Below are 11,177 nucleotides of genomic sequence, written 5' to 3' on the forward strand. Positions count from 1 at the left end.
GGGCTGTCTGTTTCCGCAGCATCTATCCAGCTCCCATAGATGAGCAGCTACCCAGAGCAGATGGGCGTGGCTTGGGGTAGGCAGGTCCCGCCTCCACCATGGGCCCCCAGGGATCCTTCAGGCCCTGCCTTGGTGGTTGTGGGTGGGAAATGGCGACCCCCCAGGCCCTTCTCCTCGAACCAAGTGTCCCAATTCACTCCTTTGGATCCGTTCTCACTGTGCCAGGGGCACAGCCAAGGTGGGCAGTCTCCTATGCCCCATGCCCAGCCACATTCCAAGCTCTCACTCCGCTCATATTAATGATGCCACCGGAAATGTAACCCCATGAACCAGGGCACTTCTGAGCAGGGGACCAGTGGGATGATTTAATACCATCACTGTACATGCATGATACCATTAAAAAATTTAAAGTTTTGGGGAGCCTACGTGGTTCAGTCTACTAAGCCTCTGGCTCTTGATTTCAGCTCAGGTCATGATCTTACAATTTGTGAGATCAAGCCTTTGATGGGGCTCTGCGCTGACACCGCAGAGCCTGCTTGGGATATTCTCCCCTCTCTCTGCCCCTCCCCCACATGTATGTGCACTCTTACTCAAAATAAAGAAACTATAAAAAAATATTTTAAAGTTTTGGGGTGCCTGGGTGGCTCAGTCAGTTGAGCATCTGATTCTTAACTTAGGCTCAGGTCATGATCCTAGAGTTGTGAGATCAAACCTCACTTTGGGCTCCATGCCGAATGTGGAGCCTGCTTAAGATTCTCTCTCTGAAGCACCTGGGTGGCTCAGTCTGTTAAGGGTCCAACTTCAGCTCAGGTCATGATCTCAAGCACTGGGCTCTCTGCTGTCAGCACTGAGCCCCCTTCAAAAAACAAAATTCTTGGGGAACCTGGGTGGCTCAGTGGGTTGGGTAGCCGACTTTGGCTCAGGTCATGATCTTGCAGTTCGTGGGTTCGAGTCCCACATCAGGCTCTGTGCTGACAGCTCAGAGCCTGAAGCCTGCTTCGGATTCTGTGTTTCCATCTCTCTCTGCTGCTCCCCTGCTCATGTTCTCTCTCTCTCTCAAAATTGAAAATAAGCTTAAAATTTTAAATAAAAAAAGATTGTCTCTCAAAAAAATAAAAGTAAAGTGAAATCTAAAGTCATTTTTAAAAATTTCAAAGTTTTCGGACGTCTGGGTGGCTCGGTTGGTTCAACGTCCGACTTTGGCTCCAGTCATGATCTCATGGTTGGTGGGTTAGAGCCCCGCGTTGGGCTCTGTGCTGAATGCCTGCTCAGAGCCTGGAGCCTGCTTGGGATTCTGTGTCTCCTTCTCTCTCTGCCCCTCCCCCGCTCACGTTCTCATTCTGTCTCTAATTTTTTTTTAATGTAAAAAAAAATTTTAATTCAAAGTCTTTAAAGATATATTTAATATGCCATAAAATTTCACCCATTTAAATGAATAAGTTCAGGGGCACCTGGGTGGCTCAGTCGGTTGAGTGTCCGATTTATTTATTATTTACTTAAATAACAAGGATACACTTAAAATGATCTGGAAGAAAATGCACCAAATGTTAATACTTGAGTTGGAATTGCCATTACAACTAAACTTTTCTCAATGTTTTACAATGTACATAATTATAATAACCAGATATGAAATTAAAGTATTCTAAAAATGTATAATATCTCTGGATCAATTTGTCATTCCTCAAAGTTCTAAGAACCTCACTCTTCGCCAAACTACCTTATTTTAGTTTCTTTTATAGTCCCCAGCACAATGACTGACACCATCAACTACCTAACAACTCTGGTCTTAAGAGAAAGTTATCCTTGACGTCTTTATCTTAAACCACACACCCAAATTATCAGTAAGTCCTGTCAGCTCTACCTTCAAAATATTTATCTAATCTAATCATTGCTCATTTCCCCACTAACAATCCTAATCCAAGCCACCACCATCAACTGGATGAATAATATCAAGTCTGTTAATTAGTCTTTGTTCCCACTTGCACATCCCCACAGGAGTAAATTGTATCTTATTCCACTACTTAACACCTTAACACATCCCCACATACGCAATGGCTTCCTAGTGCAATGAGAATAAAATTCAAATTCCTGACATTGGCCTATAAACTCTTCCTGTTCCAACTCTTGCCTACAATCCATTTCCTACTTTTCTATCTCCCTTTTACTGAATTCCAGCTACACAAACCTTTTTTGTCCTTGGCATGCCAAGTTCATTCTCTTCTCAAGGCCTTTCTACTTATAGAGTTCCTTTGGCCTGAACTGCTCTTTACGTGGTTATTTTTTGCCATGCAAGTTTTAGCTGAAATGTCACCTCCGAAGAGGACTTCCCTAACAATCTGACTAAAAGCAGCTGACTCTTCTAGCACTGCCTATAGATTACCCTATTTCCTTCATTCCACTTAACAATTCTCTGACATGGTCTTGCCATTTTTTTTTGTCTTTCTCCCTCCGCCCCCTCCCCCCATTTGAATGTAACTTCTACAAGGAAAGGACTGTTTTAGTACTATATCCCTAGTACCTGGATCAGTTCTTAGCATATAATAATTTCTTTCTCAATTATTATTGAATAAATGATTGCTATTCTAAATCTTGAGGGTGATGAAAAACTGATTATACATTAATTTCTTTGGGAAAAATACAAAGAGTAGAAGACAAGATATTTTTACATTAAGAATTAAATCACCTATGACACCACCTCACATCAGTAAGAATGGTTAATATCAAAAAAACCAGGAATAACCAGTGTTGGCGAGCATGTGGAGAAAAGAGAACTCTCAGGCACTATTGGCGGGAATACAAATTGGTCAAACCACTGTGGAAAACACTACGGAGGCTCTTCAAAAAATTAAACATACAACCCAGTAATTCCACTTCTGGGTACTGACCAGAAGAACAAAAACACCACTTCATTAAAAGACACATGTACCTCTATATTTACTGCAACATTATTTACAATAGCCAACATATGGAAACAACCTAAGTATCTACTGATAGATAAATGGATAAAATGATGTGGTATATATACACACACAGAATATGACTCCACCCTACAAAAAAAATGAAACCTTGCCAATGGCAACAACATGGATGGTCCCAGAGGGTATTATGCTAAGTGAAATAAGTGAGGAAAGGACAAATACCATATGATTTCACTTATATGTGGAATCTAAAAAACAAAACAAAAACAGAAACAGACTCATAAATACAGAAAACAAACTGGTGGCTGCCAGAGAGGGGAGGGGATAAGAGATGGGTGAGATAAGTAAAGGTGATTAAGAGGCACAAATGTCCAGTTATAGAATTTTTAAAAAATTAGTCACAGAGATATAAATACAGCACAGTGAATATAGTCAATAGCTTTGTATAACAGATGGTAACCACTTACAGTGAATATTTCCTAACATATATAATTGTCACATCATTACATTATATACCTTAAACTAACATAAATTGTATGTTAACTATACTTCAATTTTTAAAGTCAAGTTACCTGAAAAATAAAATTTAAAAGTAGATCATAAAAAGATTTAAAAGTTGATCATATATAATCCAAATAAAATTAGTTTTAAAAAATAACAGAACAATTGGAAACATGTTCTAATGCACTCCCTTCCACCTTTTTCATTTTATCTACAACTACTGAAGCATGTGATGGTATAATCAGAATATGAAGAAAAAAAGATTGTTAATCTAATTAGGATATAACTTTGTTTAATGTCATTTCATCCAACACTGCTCAGCACTTTATTATATACCAGGCACTGCTTTTGAATTAGTTATATGGATCACCCAAACTGCTTTGATGGTAGGTACTCCCGTTTGGAGGAATGATGAAACTGAGGCATAGGATAATCAGTAACTTAACCTAAGGTCTTACAGTTAGTAGGTGGCAGAGCCAAGATTCAAAACCCTAGGTAGCCCCACTCTGAGCCCAGGCTCTTAACCACTTCTTAGTATAGTTTAACAGAAATGATAACAATACCTACCTCACTGGATTACTATAAAGACTGAACGAGAGAAGGTATAACACAATGCCTGTCACATATTAAATACTTAGAAGTTTTCTAAGACATTATTTCTTATTCTTTCCTTTGTTACACTTTCAAGTGCTTTTCTATGGTTCAGGATGCCTCAATGAGCATCAAATGCCATTCAGTTTCATTTCCAAGGGAAGAAAGGGAACTGGCATTTATTGAAGGGCTTCTGTATGCAAGAATTATTTTAAAGGTACTACTCTAATAATACTTGCCTTATCTCAAAGGATTTTCACTTGTAAGACTCAGAAGTGTAAACGCAGTATACAAAGGGGAGGTACTATTCAATTAATTTAGTACTTAAAACTTAATTTCTGGAGCACCTTGGTGGCTCAGTCAGTTAAGCATCTGACTTCAGCTCAGGTCATGATCTTGCAGTCTGTGGGTTTGAGCAAAGCCATCAGGCTCGGTGCTGACATCTCAGAGCCTGGAACCTGCTTCGGATTCTGGATGTCTCCTTTTCTTTCTGTCCTCATCCCACTTATGCTGTCTCTCTCTCTTTCAAAAATAAACATAAAAATTTTTTAATAAAGAAAACCTTAATTTCCGTTGTAAAAAAAAAAAGTATGTGGGAATAGAAAGTATAAAAAAGAATCCATATCCATTGGAACCTATCCGTTATAATTACAAATGCCCTCTCACTCACTCATGTTCATTCAGGACCATCTGTTGTAGGCCTACTATGAGAGAGGCATCTTGATACTGAAATATACAAACCTTTTCTTAAGGAGATCAACTGTCTAGTTCTACAAATAATCTTAATAAGTGCCATAAAATGAGAAGTAATGAAATCTGGCCATTTGTAGCAACGTGGATGGAACACGAGGGTGTTATGCTAAGTGAAATAAGTCAGGCAGAGAACAGATACCATATGTTTTCACTCATATGTGGATCAGGAGAAACTTAACAGAGGACCATNTAATTTCCTTGTAAAAAAAAAAAAGTATGTGGGAATAGAAAGTATAAAAAAGAATCCATATCCATTGGAACCTATCCGTTATAATTACAAATGCCCTCTCACTCACTCATGTTCATTCAGGACCATCTGTTGTAGGCCTACTATGAGAGAGGCATCTTGATACTGAAATATACAAACCTTTTCTTAAGGAGATCAACTGTCTAGTTCTACAAATAATCTTAATAAGTGCCATAAAATGAGAAGTAATGAAATCTGGCCATTTGTAGCAACGTGGATGGAACACGAGGGTGTTATGCTAAGTGAAATAAGTCAGGCAGAGAACAGATACCATATGTTTTCACTCATATGTGGATCAGGAGAAACTTAACAGAGGACCATGGGGGAGGAGAAGGAGAAAGAAATAGTTAAGGAGAGGGAGGGAGGCAAACCATAAGAGACTCTTAAATACCAAGAACAAACTGAGGGTTGATGGCTGTGGAGGAGAGAGGAAAAGGGATGATGGGCATGAAGGAGGGCAGTTGTTGGGATGAGCACTGGGTGTTCTATGGAAACCAACTTGACAATAAACTATAAAAAAAAAAAAGTGCCATAAAAGGAATTCATATGCTATCTTAGCCCTGCTTCTTAGACATGTGCAGAAATGCAGAGAATTAACAAAGTATTGATACCCATATTAACTTCCCTTTACAAATTAAATAGGCTAATCCACAAAGTCTGAGGCTTGTCCATTAAATTGGCCACTAACCACATGTGGTTTAGTGAGTCCATTAAATGTGGCTAGTATGACTGAGGAACTGCATGTTTAAATGATATTTTATTTTAATTAATTAAAATTTTAAATTGATTACCAATACCATTGCCAGAAAACTTATAAGTATGCTTTGAACAACTTAGGTATGTGAATCTACTTTTTCAACTATAAAATGCATATCTAAATACATATCAAATGCTTCCAGTGAACATTGAGTATTTGAATTAAAATGTGCTGGGGTGACTGGGTGGTTCAGTCAGTTAAGCGTCCAACTTCAGCTCAGGTCATGATCTCATGGTCCGTGGGTTCAAGCCCCATGTCGGGCTCTGTGCTGACAGCTAACTCAGAGCCTGGAGCCTGTTTCAGATTCAGTGTCTCCCTCTCTCTCTCTCTGACCCTCCCCTTCTCATGCTGTATCTCTCTCAGAAATAAATAAAATGTTTTAAAAAATGCGCTGTAATTGTAAAATATATACAGGATTTCAAAGAATTTGTATGAAAAAATAATATGAAATGTCTCATTTTTTATACTGATTAAATGTTGATATGACATACTAGGTTAAATAAATTTCACCCTTTTTTGTAAGTTTTTAATAGGGCTACTAGACTATTTAAAAGTACACATTAACTTGCATTTTATTTCTATTCAACAACACTGGTCTAAAGTTTACTTACAACATTCTTAAAACAAGTTTTCAATGAATTGAGGATTCCTCAGAGCTCTGAACTTCAAAAATTGACTTAACAGATTGCTTCCTAACAAGCTGAAGGAGTCCTACCTGTATTGGCCTGCACTTTAGTTTTAGCTCTAGCACTACATGAAAATTCTACCATCAAAAATGTACCACATGAAACCATTAAAATAAACACTAATTAAATTTAGAGGTTGGCAGTTTTCTGAAAATATGCCAATATAGGAATACAAGTAGGAAATTCATCTTTGTTTTCTGTGATAAGGCAAACAGAAGTAACAATCTATAAAGTAACGCAAAAATGTTGAAAAGAGTAAAAGTCTTCCCTTGACATATTCTAAAAGCACACACAAATTAGCTTCAAATATAGAGTTCCTGCTATAGTATGCACTGAAGTGTCTCTGAAGTGCTCATCCTATGCTCGGCTGCACCAGAACAAGAGTTCTTTGATGCTCCTCTCTCATGTTAACCAAAAGCCAAACTCTCAGCTTTTCCTAAGCTTTTTCATACTTTCAAATACCTACTAAAACCTGAATTTTAGGGGCACCTGGGTGGCTCAGTCAGTTGAGCGACTGACTTCAGTTCAGGTCATGCTCTCACGGTGAGTTCAAGCCCCCCATCAGGCTCAGTGCTGAGAGCTCAGAGCCTTGGAGCCTGCTTTGGATTCTGTCTCCCTTGCTCCCTCTCACTCTCTGCTCTCCGCTCTCGCAAATAAATAAACATTAAAAAAATTTTAAACCTGAATTTTAAACGCATTAAAATTTTTTTTATGTTTATTCATTTCTGAGAGAGAGAGAGAGAGAGAGTGAGTGGGGAAGAGACAGAGAGTGAGACACAGAATCTGAAGCAGCCTCCAGGCTCTGATCTGTCAGCGCAGAGCCCAACACAGGGCTCAAACCCACAAACCATGAGATCGGGACCTGAGCAGTAATCAAGAGTCAGATGTCTGACTGACTGAGCTACCTAGGTGCCCCTTGTATATTTTCTTTTAATACCTGATTTACTTTAAGGCTCCACAAATAAGCCTAGATAAAGATGTGATGAGTATTTACATAATGTCAGGTTCACCAGAAGTGCATGCATGTTTATGCAAAAACATAAAGACATTTTACTACTAATCAAAGAAATACAAGTTAAAAGAGTAAGAAGGCATTTCACACCCTTTAGACTGGCAAAGGTTTTAAGTCTCATAATACCAAGTGGTGAAAAGAAATGGAGTAAACAGGCTGATAAATGTAGCTAATGTAGAATACCTGTAGGACAAAAAAAAAAAAAAAAATACACATGCATACCCTCTAATCCAGGGCTTCCATTTCTAGATCTATACGGAGAACACACTCACTGGGCCTACAGAAGTAACATAAAACATGGAAACCATCTACTGCAAAACTCTGTAAGTAGACCCCCCCAAAAAAAAAAGAGAGAAAAGAATGAAAACTTGGGGAAATGTTCATCAATAGGGAAATGGATGGTCATAAAATGGAACCTATTAAGCAGTTAATATAAAGAATCACAGCTACAGCTAAACCCACAAATCACCCCCCCACCCTGAAAAACTCACCAAGTTTAATTTTTTTAAGTTGCAAAAGGCTACATAAACCATAGCACTTACATGAAATTTAAAAACACATCAAAACAATATATACTACTACAGATGCACATATGTATAGCTAATGTATGGAAATATCAAGGAGAAAGAAATACATTAATTTCAGTTGACTATGTTAAACTTTACCTAAGCCCTGGGCTCCTGGAAAGGAGAATGGGTTAAGAAATCCACCCCCATCATTTTGTGTTTGGGGAAGCTGGGAACCAAAAGATCCTGCTTTTGCTCACTGGGATAAGACCTGTCCTCATGGTTCCTCAAAACTCTCTGTTTTACCTGCCCCAAGTCCCTGTCCTTTTTTTTGAGACATTCCTCCTTAATTAATGTTCTCCTAATTGCAATAGCCTGAAAAAACCATCTCCTTAATTGGCCAGCACATTAGGTCTTTGACACAGGAGTGGTTATCTCTGGGGAAGAAAGAGAATGGGTTGAGGAAGAAGACATTTAGTTACCATTACTAATGGTAACACAGAAACCTGAAATACGGCAAAAAGTTAACCTTTCTTTTTCGTACAAAGAGACCGGTTATTCTGTGTACCTTTCTGGTTAAAATGTTTCAAAATTAATTTGTAAATTATGTTAAAACTTGATGTGGACTCATAAAAGGTCACAAGTAAATCCTTTAGTCTGTTTTTTTCATGTTAAAAAATTCTTTTAATGTTTATTTCTTTTTGAGAGAGAAAGAGTAGGGGAGGAACAGAGAGAGAAGGAGACACTGAATGCAAAACAGGCTCCAGGCTCTGAGCTGTCAGCACAGAGCCCAATGTGGGGCTTGAACTCAGGAACTGTGAGATCATGACCTGAGCCCAAGTCGGATGCTTACCCGACTGAGCCATCCAGGCACCCATGTTTTTTTCATGTTAAATAGGCACATGAACACATGCTCAACCTGTTTCACTAAGCTGCTGTGAGTAAAAGTGTTTTTCTTAATCATCAAGTGGTAGGATACATTTGTAATTTATTCTGAGTCAATTAGCTCTTTGTTATAGCAGAGCTGTGACTGGGGCAAGGTTAGATTTTCATGTAGACTTTTACTGTTTCAGGGGCAAGACTACACTCCTACTTCCCAGAGAGCCATATGGCTATGCTGTAAATGTCATACACCATTGGTTACAAGAGGCACTAGGTAAGTCAACATGTAAGGTCTCGATCCACACCCAACAGAAAGAACTACTAAGCAGATAACCCTAAGAACTTGACTGTAGACTAGTAAATGAGCTTTCTAAGAGGAAGTTGGCACACCCAGGACACACACCAAAGTTGTGTGTGGTTCCTGTGTAGGATAGGCTGAAAACATGAAATTCTGAAATTTCAGATTCTGAAAACATGAAATCTCATCTTAAAGTGCCCAAGGTGATCTTCTGAGTTGGTTTCAAATTGCTTTTATTCCCAAGTGCTTCCAGAAGGCTTGGTGAGTACCAGGAAGTGATTTTGTTAAAGGAGAACAAACCCATCGAAAGCTAAAATTTATTCTTAACCAACAAACAAAAAAAAAAAACCCTTAGAAACATGGAACCTCAATTTCAAATATAGAGACAAAGTGCTAAAATCTGGGAGAATACAAGAACGTCCAATCTTCACAATACTGTCTAACAGCTAACTCTGAAAGGGGATGTTCTGTGCTTGTAAGGCTAAACACACGAACAATCTTTACAACTGGTCAGTCTATATATTCTGAGCCCTATTTGCAAACATCCAAACAAGAACTTGTAAGGTCTTCTTGATCTCCCTAAGGCCAACAAGTTTGAAATGTATCTGGAATCCACTCATCCTGATTATTTTTTATCCCCCCTCCTCCCCCAGGAACCAGTAAATAAAATATTTAATGCATACAAATATGAAAGGCTTGAACTAAAACTTAACTAAAGTTAAAATGCCTGGTCCTCTTTTCAAATAGAAAATAAAATTTGTATTAAAGAAATTCAAAAAAGAATGTCAATCTAGAGGAACTTAAAGAAGCCTCCAGCCCACTTCAAAGCACTGTCATCAGAGTGGATACTCTTAATTTTTATGAGAACTCAAAACTCTTAAAGTCTTTTAGTATAAAGTAGTATATACACTGATAATCTTACAGAGGTTTAAAAGTCTTAAGATGCTTCTCTTAGCTTCCAGATTTAAACCAAAGAAGAACTGAAAACTGAACAATACCAAATTCCTACATCTCCTTAGTCATCAAGAAACTACCAGTTAATCTCTTTTTCTTCCTCGCACTACCTTAGGAAAACCAAAATTGTTATTCAGCAAAAAACATTCTGTACCCCCAGTAAACTGGTACCAACTGCTTCCAGGCAGACAGATGGAATAACAGTGTAATAGTTCTAGCAAAGTCTGGTAAGCCTTTGCCTGCAAATCATTGACCAAAAATGGTAACAGCCAGTGCAAGACTAAAGAAAATGACAAAATGTTCTACTTGATCGTCCAGTTAAGAATACTGTTGTGCTGCAAATTAGAGGGACGGTTTATTGACGGAAATATGTAAATTAAGCCAAGCGTCCGTTCACCACCAAGAATACAAGGGGCATGTTTCACTTTTTCGTGACTATGATAATCTGATGGGCTTTTAAAAACCTTTTTCACTCGCTTGTATTAGCATCCCAGCACTATGCCCACTCCTGACACGCTAAGTCCTGGCAGAGCCAAACTGTCCCCAGATAAAAGAAATGTTCTAACCGTGCATGGAGAGATCGGGTAGGGAAGGGTTAAAAGGGCCACTGCCAAGCTTGACAAGCACGGCAAGAGTGCTGCTGGAAGCTGATTGCCAGATACGACAAACAAAGCGGCTGCGAGGCCACCCGGTTCTTAATCATACCAGGGTCATGCTCGCGATAATCATTCCGCCCTCTAGGGTTGTTCAATAAAGGCCTTATTTTCTTTCATGAGATGGACAGACCTCAGGGACCGAAACTCGCACGAATCACTGACCACCCTGGTGCCCGGCTTTGGGGAAACCTGCGCAACGAGGCCCGCGCCGGACTGCAACGCCCCCCACCCGGGAAAGGCGGACTCCCGGGCGATTTCAGCGAGGGGTTGGCGCTGCTCTACCCCGGCAGGTCGTCCCCAGGCTGGGGCGGGAGGAACCTGGGGACGAAGCTCCCGGCGGCGGCCTCGCAGCAGCAGCGACCGACGCAGCGGCCAGGAGCCGCCCGGAGGCGCGGGGGTCCCAGCGGGGCCCCAGG

At 39.5% G+C, this 11,177-nt stretch overlaps 1 protein-coding gene across 3 annotated transcripts in view; it reads right to left on the reverse strand.

Moving 5' to 3' along the window:
- The window catches only part of DSTN (destrin, actin depolymerizing factor), a 35,400-nt gene that overhangs the window by 22,643 nt on the left and 1,580 nt on the right, over positions 1-11,177 (reverse strand). The gene's annotated exons all lie outside the window — the stretch shown is intronic.

Source organism: Crocuta crocuta, unplaced genomic scaffold, assembly GCF_008692635.1.
Source record: "Crocuta crocuta isolate KB4526 unplaced genomic scaffold, BGI_CrCroc_1.0 scaffold209, whole genome shotgun sequence".
In the NCBI taxonomy this organism is placed as follows: Eukaryota; Metazoa; Chordata; class Mammalia; order Carnivora; family Hyaenidae; genus Crocuta; species Crocuta crocuta.